Raw genomic sequence first — 12,284 nt, 5'->3', positions numbered from 1 at the left:
AAGATTGATGTGTATTTTGAGTCCATTCAGGAAGGCCCCACAAGAAAGAAAAGGTTACCTGCTTCATTAGTCACCAGCAGGGAGCTGACAAAGTGCCTGCTCCAGCTCAGAAGGAGCAATTCTGCCTTCAGCTGCCAGGTTTGCACAGTTCATCACCAATATAACTCCCACTGCCACACGTTTTGCATTAAGAAAATGGGTCCACACTGGGTCAGCTGAGGTAAAGAAAAGGATGGTGTTTGATGGGTAACTTTGCATGCTGCTGGGCTAGCACATGCACAACCACAGCCACAGGCTGGTTCTTACACTCTCTATGCTTTTCCCTGCAGCAAGGTCCAATATGCTGGAAAAAGCCCTGACCTCATGGTGGTGTGACTGCCTGATTGCCATAGCCTTGCAGAGTGAAAATTTTGGTGGAGGAAGTTTGGCAGTGAAGCAGAAGGTGAGACTGTGGCCTTTATGCATTGCACTGAAGCAGGGGTTTGAGCATCTAGACAAGGAAGCCATGGAGTCAGTAGAGGCAATGAAGGGAGCAGGGAGACACTTCTGGAAGACTCTGGTGCTCTCCACGGGTGCTGGAAGAGGCACAGCAGGAAGAGACTGAGACACACCATCCAAATGGCCAAACTGGACAGCTGGGCTTTGGGCTTTCTGTGCTCCTAGTTCTTCTTTCCTTCAGTGTAATAGAGCTACTTCTTCCAGCAGAGAAAGCTGTTTTTCCAGAGATTGTTCCCAGGCCAGTGCCTGGCATTAGGCATCAGCAAGGATTTCAGTTATGTCCAATATCACTGCCTGCTTTTGGGGTGCTTTTTGTCACCCTCCAGGAAGCTCCGAGGCAAGTGTAGGTTGCCTGTGTCTGCTGAGGTGATGCCACAGGGTCACACATCCTAACCCAGGGCATTCCAGCTTCTGTGCTGCTCTTCTTGTGACTGCTGAGGTCCTGGGCTGAGCTGAGCAAAGGGACTCTGTAATGTGGTCACCAAAGGCACGAGCCAGAGCATGCTCTTCTTGAACACAGACCCCCTCAGACCAGAAGGGACTTTTACATCCCCACATAATACACATTTGGGGTTTTTTCAACAAGTGCCTTTTTGAAAAGGGTTGCACCTCACCATGAATTTTCCAGGTTTGTAAATGGTTAGCATGGAGAGGGAAAGGGCTGTGTAGAGATGCTGTCTCCTTTCCAGTTTGTGTTCATGTTCAGTTTATTTCCACCCTCCATGTAGGGTGAGCACTTTTGCCACAGGGCCTTCCTCTAACGTGATGACTCAGAAGTCAATATAAACATAGAAATAGTCCCCCATCTCCTATGTAATTTTTTCTTTTCAAGTTGGAAGAGCCTAACTGTTTTTGTAAATGCTGGATGCAATCACAAATATTGTATTTTATTGTATAAATTATCCTTGTGTATTGAAATATAAGCAGCCAGTGGGAAAGAAATTCAGTGTACATTTCTTTCACTGTTCAAGGCAAAAAATGTGTACTTATCCTTGTGTATTGAAATATAAGCAGCCAGTGGGAAAGAAATTCAGTGTACATTTCTTTCACTGTTCAAGGCAAAAAATGTGTACTTATCTGCTGAGAAATACTCTGCTTGTGCAGTGGAAATCAATCATCAATACCAACTTCCCAGCCATTTTAATGATCGCCTGTGGGAATCCTGGAAATTATACATTCAATCATCACAAGAAGATCATAGAAAAAAATAGCAGGGACCAAGAGCTCCTGGCAAGTGTAGCCAGTGTTGACAATGACATTTAGTAGTACCATTAAATTGCTTGATTCTGGTGTCTCTGAAGGAAAATTTTAAGGCAGCCTTAGGAAGATACTGGGACTAGAAGTGTTATTGATGCAGTGAGTCTCTGTGTGCCCAGCCCAAAGTCCCCCGGGCTCTGAGAGCCACGAGGTGACCATGTCCATCCCCTGGGATGGTCAGCAAGCTGCAGAGCTTGTTGCAGGGCAGAGGCTATGAAATGCTTCTGCCTGCTGACACACACAAGGTCGGACCAGGCATTTTCCTCTCATGTCCATCACTGAGAAAATGTTTTGTGTGGCTGTCACTATAAATTACAGTGCCAGGTGAAGCCTACTGCTATGGATGTTTCAGTTCCTTGGCTTCTTCCCCTGTCCTGGGGAAGGGATGTTTATGTGCTGGTCTCCATGGCAGTTTACTTGGCAATGCCCAAGAGGTAAGGTAGAAAATGAGAAAATATCAGACTGTCTGCTTCACACTTTACTCAGGACAATTTATCACAAGGTAATTGAGGCCTAACGAATAGAGAGACAAAAGACAAAGTGTGCTGGGTAACCTCCGGAGAGAGTAACTTCAATAAAGTCTAGTAAGGGATAACTGCTCATGTTGCAGCTTTCACTCAGTCTGCTTATTCAGAGGGTCTCTTTTTCTACTTTAAATATGTATCATACAAGCAGAATAGGACAAGATTTGCCTCGGTTTTATAGGAAAGATCACAAGACACAAAGGAAGCAGCTGTGGCTTGGTATCCCTGCTAACCTCCAGCCACAAATGCCAGAGGATAATCCTGGGCAAGTAACAGTTGATAACTATTATCACAATTATTACCCAGGTTCCCTGGGTCCATAGCCATTGTCCATCCATCCGAGGCATGGTAATGAGCTAGATGTCCTCACCTCATTTGCTTCTATCACTGAGTCTTCAATTACTCTATCAAATTCAATCAAAATTGGCAAATAGGTTTGCAAGATATTAGAGGGAACAACTGGACAGCAGAACACAGGGCAACAAATGCACATGGTGTGTGTCCATAGAAAGCCAGGCTAAATCAAAAATCCAGTGCTTGAAAAGTTAGTAATGGAGTTACTTCCTTAGGAATGTTTGCTGGCTTCCTACAGGAAAACAAACAAACAAACAAACATTTATTTCATTTTTATTGAATGGCATTTATCAGAGATTGTCTCTCACTGGTAGATCAGAAGGTAAACCTGTGTGTTGCTCTGTGTAAAGAAAATTTTCCTTTAAATAATAAATACATTTCTTTAAAAATTCCAGTCCTCTGTTCCCCTGCTTATCCACCAAAGTAACAAATAGCCTAAATTAATGTGACCAAAATTTACCCACAAGCCCAGAATATTAACTGGGAAATTCCAGTACTCTTGAAACTTGCAGTAAGGGAAAGTGGAATTGCTAAAAATATAAAAGCCAAAGACCCTATTGAAACCCATGTACTCTTTGTTTATGCCACTACAAAGTGTGCTAGGCAAATATGTAGAGTTTGCAAAACCCTTTGGGGGTCCCTGAAAAATGAAGTGGGGGACAAAAAGATTAGCTCCTCACACAGGGGCATAATAAAGCTACTGAACATTTCTGTCTTAATTGTGCTTCGTGCTGGAGTATAAGGGAAAGTTACCACAGCTGAATAAAATGCAAAACTCTCCTAGCAGCAAAATGCCTCCTTTACTATAACAGCAGGAATATAACCCTCTCACTTATAAGATATAGTTGACAAAAAAAGGCTTATAACTCACAGAGGTTTTACATGGAATGAAAAAATTTTAAAGCCTATAAAGTCTATATTAAAGCCTTTAAAGCCTATATTCTTGAAATATGATAATCTAAATCAGCAGTTTAATTTGCACTTCCGCATATCAGAGTTAATATTCCCATTGCATAGAGACATAATGAAAAGTGCTGTTCCATTGACAACAGAAGATAACATTGTGTGTTTTCGTTTATTTCATTTTCTCACTTATGAAATATGCCTTTTGCCACCTTTCAGTGCATTCGTCCTCCTCAGCTGGAGGATTGTGAACCATATTTAACACCGTATCTGTTCAGCACAACTGAAAAGTCTAACCCTCCAAAAGGGAGGAGTACATTCCCTACTTGTAGCCTTAACTCATGGGAAACAGAACCATGTGTTTGCTGTAGAGTAATTACAGTGAATGATATGGAGAAAAAGCAGGAATACCACAGAACAGCTGAGTGACCACAAATGAGCTAGGATGGAGTTCAGTGCAGTATCAACATGTGTGAAGTGAGGAGTCTTCATTGCAGTTGTCCAAATAAGTGATTTCTGGGAAAAAAAAAAAAAAAAAAAAAAAAAAAGAGAAAAAATAAAAAACTTACTGTGCAGATGAGCTGAGAAACAGGATTTTGTTCACTCTCACTAGTGGATCAACTGAGAGTCAAACAGAGGTGTCTATACAGGAGTTCCCATTAGGGTCTGCAGAGAGGCATGGTCTGATATGGTTCCCTAAGTGCATCCCACCTGGCCCACACAGAAGGATGTAGGTCTTGTCTTGCTGGCCCTGGATAGAGGGGTAATTGAGGGCACCTCGAGCAGTTTTAGAAGCCTGTATTTACCTGAACACTTCCTGCACTGGCTCCATCTGCACTGTGATGTGGGGCTGGACACCTGCAGCATGTGTAGATGCCCATACTGCTGCCAGCCTCATTTAGTTATCTGCAGTGTGGATTCTAAAGTCATCCCTGTGATCTGTGCAGGCAGGAAAGACAGGAGTCGGTTAAGTTTGTGTTTCTTTCTTCTGTAGGGCTGTGTTGGGGGTGGGAGGTGGGGTGTGCTGTCCCTAGCACAAGGGATAAACAACCCTCCCCTCTATGCATCTGGACATGAGTATATTTAGGTAATGCATCAAAATCTCTACTTTGAAAGGTAAAACCCTGCTTTATGCAGTCACTCCAAGTCCCATAAACTAGAAATTACCCCACTGAGTCCTGATCATCACTGCCTGCCCACAAGGCCTGCTGTCATGCTGCAGCTGAGAGACCCAAGGTGGGAGTTTGTGCTCATGTGCTTGTGAGAAGGTGGCAGCCAAGGCCATGACTTCTCACAGCCATGTCTTGCCATGCCCAGAACATCTCATGGCTCGACAAGAGGGCATCTGGAGCAGGCCCTAAGCACTTTGTAAAGAAGTCACGTTATTCAACGATGACATTTCCCTGCATGCTACTTTCTATTTGAGCAAGAACCAAAGGGGATTCCCTGGGGGACACCAAGATATTCCTCTGCAAAGAGAGCTTTGTGGAAGCAGTTGTTCAGGTAACTGATACAGTATAGCAAATCCAGTGGCATGTCAAATCCAATGTTTTGGGGTCCCTTTCAAGGACTTTTCATATTTTGCGCTTCAGGTTCCAAAGGATTCAATTTTCGACCTAGTTGCAGTGGATGAAGGCTGGATTAGGAGCCAGCTCAGTTTGGGGCTGTAGTAAATCCAGCCTCTGGCTGATACCTGAGCAAGAAGATTCATGCAAATGAGCCATTTCTGGTGAAATCCCAGGCCTATTGTTGCTTCTCCTTATGAATGTATGTCTCAGAGGTGTGCTGGCATTTAGACTCCGGTTTAGGTTTCCCCATCCAAAGGGGCTTGTGAGTGAGAGTGAGGCTTATTTGGGCTGCAGACACATCTCACCAGATGGCACTGTGCTCACAGGCTCGGGACAGAACCGGGAAGGACAAGTGTCCCAGCAGAAGGTGTGGAGGTGTTGATGCCGTGTGTAGATACACCAGCAAGTTCCCAGACCCGGCTGGGGGGTGCAGCTCCCGCTCCACAACCTCGGCATGCCTCAAATCAGACTGCACTCAGAAGTGGGGGCAATGTTGAAAGTCATGTTCACTTGCACGTTGGGTGGGCTCCAAGTGCCTGGAGCACAGCTCTTGGGGCAAACAGGGAAGCAGTGTGTCCCATGCATTGAGCTCGCTAAATGGCAACACCATTCACAAGGTGCCTTTTGTTTTCACACCGTCTCCTTGGGGCAGCACTTCCCTGTGTCCTCTTCCACTGAAAAGAGAGGAAGGAAGGAAAGGAAGGAAAGAGGAAGGAAAGAGGAAGGAAAAAGGAAGGAAAGTGGAAAGGGAAAGGGAAAGGGAAAGGGAAAGGGAAAGGGAAAGGGAAAGGGAAAGGGAAAGGGAAAGGGAAAGGGAAAGGGAAAGGGAAAGGGAAAGGGAAAGGGAAAGGGAAAGGGAAAGGAAAGGAAAGGAAAGGAAAGGAAAGGAAAGGAAAGGAAAGGAAAGGAAAGGAAAGGAAAGGAAAGGAAAGGAAAGGAAAGGAAAGGAAAGGAAAGGAAAGGAAAGGAAAGGAAAGGAAAGGAAAGGAAAGGAAGGAAAGGAAGGAAGGAAAGGAAGGAAGGAAGGAAAGGAAAGGAAGGAAGGAAAGGAAGGAAGGAAAGGAAGGAAGGAAAGGAAGGAAAGGAAGGAAGGAAAGGAAGGAAAGGAAGGAAGGAAAGGAAGGAAAGGAAGGAAAGGAAGGAAAGGAAGGAAAGGAAGGAAGGAAAGGAAGGAAGGAAAGGAAAGGAAGGAAAGGAAGGAAAGGAAGGAAAGGAAGGAAAGGACGGAAAGGAAAGGAAAGGAAAGGAAAGGAAAGGAAAGGAAAGGAAAGGAAAGGAAAGGAAAGGAAAGGAAAGGAAAGGAAAGGAAAGGAAAGGAAAGGAAAGGAAAGGAAAGGAAAGGAAAGGAAAGGAAAGGAAAGGAAAGGAAAGGAAAGGAAAGGAAAGGAAAGGAAAGGAAAGGAAAGGAAAGGAAAGGAAAGGAAAGGAAAGGAAAGGAAAGGAAAGGAAAGGAAAGGAAAGGAAAGGAAAGGAAAGGAAAGGAAAGGAAAGGAAAGGAAGGAAGGAAGGGAGGGAGGGAGGGAGGGAGGGAGGGAGAAAGGAAGGGAGGGAGGAAGGGAGGGAGGAAGGAAGGAAAAGAAAGAAAAAGAAAGAAAGAAAGAAAGAAAGAAAGAAAGAAAGAAAGAAAGAAAGAAAGAAAGAAAGAAAGAAAGAAAGAAAGAAAGAAAGAAAGAAAGAAAGAAAGAAAGAAAGAAAGAAAGAAAGAAAGAAAGAAAGAAAGAAAGAAAGAAAGAAAGAAAGAAAGAAAGAAAGAAAGAAAGAAAGAAAGAATTTTAAAAAGAGTGGTATGGTGAATCTGTTTTTCAGCTCAATATACAGTGTTCAGCTAGCTTAAGCTACTAAGAGAAAGGCTAAGGGCGTGAGCCTAACCTATTTAAATATACCAAGGATAAAGAATTGCTTATGCAAACTAATAATCAATAAAAGATTTAGATCAAGTGAGTATAAATGGGCCATTAAATAGAATCTGATTTCTAAACCGTCAGAGCAGCAAGAGTAGGAAACAACTTCTCATTACCTATAGAAAATGTGTTTTGTTAGCCTGAGAGGACTACCAAATTCACAAGCTCTTTATTTGATCTGGAACAAACTGGTCTGAAACTTCAGATCATCTACAGTTGCTCTAAGATTAAATTCATTCAATTAACTAAGTGAAGATCTTTGGGGGTTTTGTTTGTTTGTTTTTTGTTGTTTGGTTGTTTCTTTTTTTGCTGGCATTGATGAGTTTGGGGTAGGTTTGTTAGATGATTTCTCATGGTTTCTGGAGCTGTGAGGCCACACAGTGTAGAGAGGGTTGTGTGCAGGGGTCAGAAGGCAGCCATGAAAAGACCTCTCTGCATCATATTACTGCTTTTGTAAGGTGATGATGTGATGGAGTAACTGTGAAAGAAGGACACGGAACCTGAGAACTCAAGAGGTCTTTTTTTGCTAAAGCTGAGCCTTAAAAATATGGACTTGTAACCAAAACTTGGCTTGATTCACCACTGGAAGGTGCCCGAAATTCCTTCCACAAAACATATGGCATATATGGCATATATAGAGCTTTGCCTAAAGTCAGTGAAGATATTTTGGGATACTGTAATTCCTGCCATCTCATTTCCTCTCTCTAAATACCTACTTCCCAAATCCAAAGATACCTGGGCACCTGCAGCAGCAACAGATGGCCCCTCCTGTGCACAGTAACTTTCTCAAGAACACAGATGCTCCTTTGAACGATTTACCTCCACATGGGCAGAAATTAAAGCCTTTGGACAGGTGAGGAAATCTCTTTAAGACAGTTCCATATGTTGGTCAGAAAGTGATTACTGCTATTTTAGTAATGGATGAAGGACCCCTGAGGCAGAGCAGTCACCCACCCACTTTGAGGTTGCTGCCCTTTGGTATGTAGTGCAAGTGGCAGTGCCACATATTTGGTGGCATCTCATGATGTAGGTATGATGTATTCATGTCCACTGCTACTGGCCTTCTGTCAGACAGCAAAGTTTTATCCATCTAGTCCTTCCCAGGAAGGATACTACTGGTAGCAGTGATGCTGAAAGCACTTTGGAGTGAAATTCATCTCCATATATTACCAGGAAATTTGTGCTGAAATGGCAAAGGATGAGGAGTTGAAAGCTTAAAGAACCTCTTTGTCCTTTTTGGTAATGGAATTTACTGTGTGAGGAGAAAAGAAGAAAAACAGAAGAGAAAGAAATAATACATCCTGCTGCAACTTCACAAATTTATGGAAGGCACTCAAATGTCAAAAATTGACACCCAAAAGTTTCATTCATCACCATGTCATCACGGCAAATGGTGTTTATTGTGCTGTTTGCTGTACTTGCACCACCAAAACCTCTTGTCTAGAAAAACAATGTTTTGCTAAACAATGTTTTGCTAAAAATTCAGAAAGTATTTGACTAAAAAATATTCTCTCCACCGTCACTAGTTCCCAGCTATAGCATCAAACAGGGAGCTGTAGTGGGAACACGAAAATATTCTGGAAAAAAGAAACAGCTCCTGAAAGGAAAGGATGAAGCAAACTGAGAGAAGAAGGAAAAAGCTTTCCATTACCTTTTACTAAGAAGAAAATATCTCACCTGGGAAGAAGACTGAGAGGGTGTCCCAAAGAGCAAGACTTTCTTAATGAACAGAATTGTGTCTATCTGAACTATTCCTGTGCTGCTTTCTGCAGTTCAGACAAGGAAGTATTTTACTAGAAGCTGCTTCTAGCAGAAGTACTGAGACATTTGAAAAAACCTTGAAACAGAAAAAGCTGGAACAGATTTCCAAGGGTTATCTTCTAGCAATCATGATGGTTTTTAATCTTGGTTTCTCCTACGGTCTTCTTGAAACATCTCATTCTTCCTACCTGTCATCAGTTGGATGTCCTCAGCTGGGTGGTTGATTTTGTCATCAAAGAATCTGGGTGAATTTGGCTCAAGGTCTCACAAAGAGGTCACTGTGACTCAGTGAAACATTCTACAGCCAAACAGAAACTGAACACTCATGTCTAAATTTTAAGACAATTTCAACAGAAAAATAGAGACAACTTCTGTCAGTAAAGTGCCTATTTCATGTCCTGCAGGATCAAGGCCTGAGTTGCACCAAATGTACATAATGAAGATATTGCATACTTCCACAGAGAAAGTGTTCAAATGACCAAAAATTCAAAAACCAGAAACATAAGCCCAGGTTAAAATACCTGCTCTAAAGGCAGATCTGATTTTCTAATCCACTCATCCATAACTTCTTCCCAATGACTTCAGTGGAACCAACCCATTTAAAAGTCAGGCTACTCTCCTAAAGCAAGCTTTCAGGTAGATTTAGGACCACAGGTTTTCTTTTGAAAACCATCTGGTCTTGGCTGTATCTGTGCTCAGCTTTAACTACATCGCTTGTTTTAGTTCAAATACCACAAGATACAGTAGCATTTCCCTTGGCTGCCAAATTTAGTCATACAACTGTAAGGACACAATCTGACAATGTGTCTGACATTTAGTGTGTGTGCTCTTTGTGTCTTCCAGACAGTTTTCCTAAGTAGGGGAGCTAGTGAGGGTAATGAAACCCACAGATGGGTTCTACTATGCTTCACAAGCAACCAGCATGAATATGGAGCATAGTATTTGTTTTGCCTCATAGCCTGCCAGGAGCCCAGTGACTCCTTCTGGCTCCACCCAGCATCACTGCACTTCAAACCAATGGTTCCAAAATTTGTGAAATTCTGTCACTGTAGGTGAACAATGGATCAGAGTCACCAGTCGGTATCAGAGACCCAGCTGCCATTAGGACTGCTCTTCTCTAAGTGTTGCGTGTCTCTGCTCTAGAGTTTTCAAAAAGGTAAGTTTTCCAGCAGCATGACACAATTATTGGGGGCTTTATTTCTTTTGATGATAAGAGATGGTAACTGAGAGGGATAATAAGAGTCTTAACAAGTAAAGTCATTATTTTTTTCCAATTCATTTTACATCTGTTCACATAAAGCCTCTCTCTAGTCAGAGAACAGATCTAAACTAACATCAGACTTGTTAGCCATTAGTTCTGCACTCTTAGATTTGTCTGCAGAAAATTATTTCGATAGCAACCAAAAGAGTGTTTGCAGACTCATGGAAAAAATTATATAATTTAGTCATTTTCCATGGGATAACAATGACGTTTTAATTGTACTCTGATATAATTGTCCTACATCTTTATAAGCCTGCCTCAGGAGCACAGTAAAAGAGCAAATAGCAATATTTTTACTGACCTGTGTGAGAAAAGGCTCTCAAAGTCTTTTTTGTATCATTTCATGCATGTTCAGGTGATGGAAGCCTCATAAAAGCAAAATTATTTCCTCATAACCTCTGATCCAAAGGAAACTTGAGCCACATGAATTAGAGGCAGACTCCAAGGTGGGATTCACTCATACACCTGGGTGCCCTGTGCCCAGTATGTGTTGGGATATCTTCCTCAGCTTCCATCTGCAACTCCCAAAGGACATAGGTCTCCTACGTGTTGTCTTTCAAGAGACCAAATGCAGAGGGGTTCAGTGTTAAAAATGTCACTGGATGCTTCTGTTTAGACACCTGGATCGCTTCCTCCATGTCAGAGTCAAATTTGTTTTCCTAAGAAATTTTCCAGCTGAACCCTGAAAGGGCAGGAGGGAAGAAGAAATTATTCCTTGTTTCTCTCTGCCTTGGATTGCTGCTCCTCTGCCATCCTTTCAGGAGCAAGTATTTTTTGCAAAGAAACCAGGCTGAAATTGCTGCACAGAGACATTTTTTATTTATAATGCAGCCTACTCTCTCTGTGGAGCTGGAGGCACTGTGCAAAAAGTCATAATAAATCTAATGAAACAGGATAAATAATTAAGCCCCTTGAACCCTAGCTGTAGAATTACGAGGTAGAATCGTGAACAGAAAATTAGATTTTTTTGGTCTTTTCATTGATCAAGTTCCGCGTGATTTTGGAAGCTGTAAATATTTTGGGGGAGTCTGTGAAGGGCAGGAGGCTGCCAAGGGTCAGAGGGACAAAAGTAACTCGAGCACCACAGGGAAAAGGGCAGAGGTGTCTGTCCCTCAGATGGGAACCTGCTGATCTGGGATGCAGGGAGCAGTGCAGTGCAAAAGGCTGGTCCACCCCTCTCCAAACCAGCAGCACCTGGAATCATGGTGAGAAATGACTTGGAGAAATCCCAGGATAAAAATTTCTAGAAAGATCAGCTCCTCTGGGAGAAAGAAAGGGCCTTTCTGGATGAGGACAGCATTCGATGGGAAGAAAAAGAAACTCTGGACAGATAAAACAACTCTCCTGGAGAAGATAAGGAGGCCCTCCAGGAATATGAAATAGCTTTAAGGATTATAAAATTTCATTCTGCCTGGAGGCCTTTGGTCCTGAGAGAGGATATCTCCACAGGGAAAAAGCATGAATTTTTCTGCTAGGCTCAGAAACATGTGGAAAGCCATGCATACTGAAGATGATGCTTGCTTTAAGTAGTGATGAATTTCAACCAGTTCTCTAAAATAACATCTGTCATCCTTGGTATAAATCAGAGGAGGGCTTTTAGTGTGATTGCCTTTAAAGCCACTGCACTCAAGTTTTCAGGACATTATTCATTCTTTTGAGGTTCTTCAGCCTAAGGAATGGGGTACACCTCTGGTTTCCTGACCTGTCAACAGGATATTTGTGGGTGGGTAAAAGACAAGAAAGTGGGAACTTCATGGCTGAGGTCATCTGGAACTCAGAACAGCTCACCTATCTCAGTGCAGTACATATCAACTAAACAGGACACTGATAAATGGTAGCAGTCAGATTCCCAATATTCAAGGGTTGCAGTTCACACTTGAGTCTTAATGAGGCAACTTGTGCTGTCCCACCAGGTTCGGTGGAACATTTAATTTGTCAGTGTTCTTAGGAGCATGATGGGAACATTTACCCTCTTGGGTGAGCCTCCCTCATCAGATATCTGTCTGAGAGAACTTTTGGCAGCAGCCTTACTGCCATGGGAAGAGAGCAGGGAAAAAGTGGGAGGAAGGACAGAAATCAGCAGGATGTGGGAAAAGATGCAAGCTGGAGAGAAAGTTGGCATCAAGTCCCTCAGCAAGAGGGAAACAAATTTATCAGTTTGTGTATATTTGTGTGTATAAGAGCAGGAGAAGGTGCACACAGGGACTGGGATTATTATTCATCTGCTGAGCTCATATTGCCAGTGCAGGTACAGGAG

General features: G+C 42.7%; 1 protein-coding gene across 2 annotated transcripts in view; it reads left to right on the top strand.

Annotated features, from left to right (window-relative positions):
• The window catches only part of LOC137469404 (phosphatidylinositol 3,4,5-trisphosphate 3-phosphatase TPTE2-like), a 267,328-nt gene that overhangs the window by 32,149 nt on the left and 222,895 nt on the right, over positions 1-12,284 (top strand). The window lies entirely within an intron of this gene.

The sequence above is a fragment of the Anomalospiza imberbis genome, chromosome 2 (genome assembly GCF_031753505.1).
Source record: "Anomalospiza imberbis isolate Cuckoo-Finch-1a 21T00152 chromosome 2, ASM3175350v1, whole genome shotgun sequence".
Classification (NCBI taxonomy): domain Eukaryota; kingdom Metazoa; phylum Chordata; class Aves; order Passeriformes; family Viduidae; genus Anomalospiza; species Anomalospiza imberbis.
Note: the sequence above shows the minus strand (reverse complement) of the source record. Positions and strands in the feature narration are given on the sequence as shown.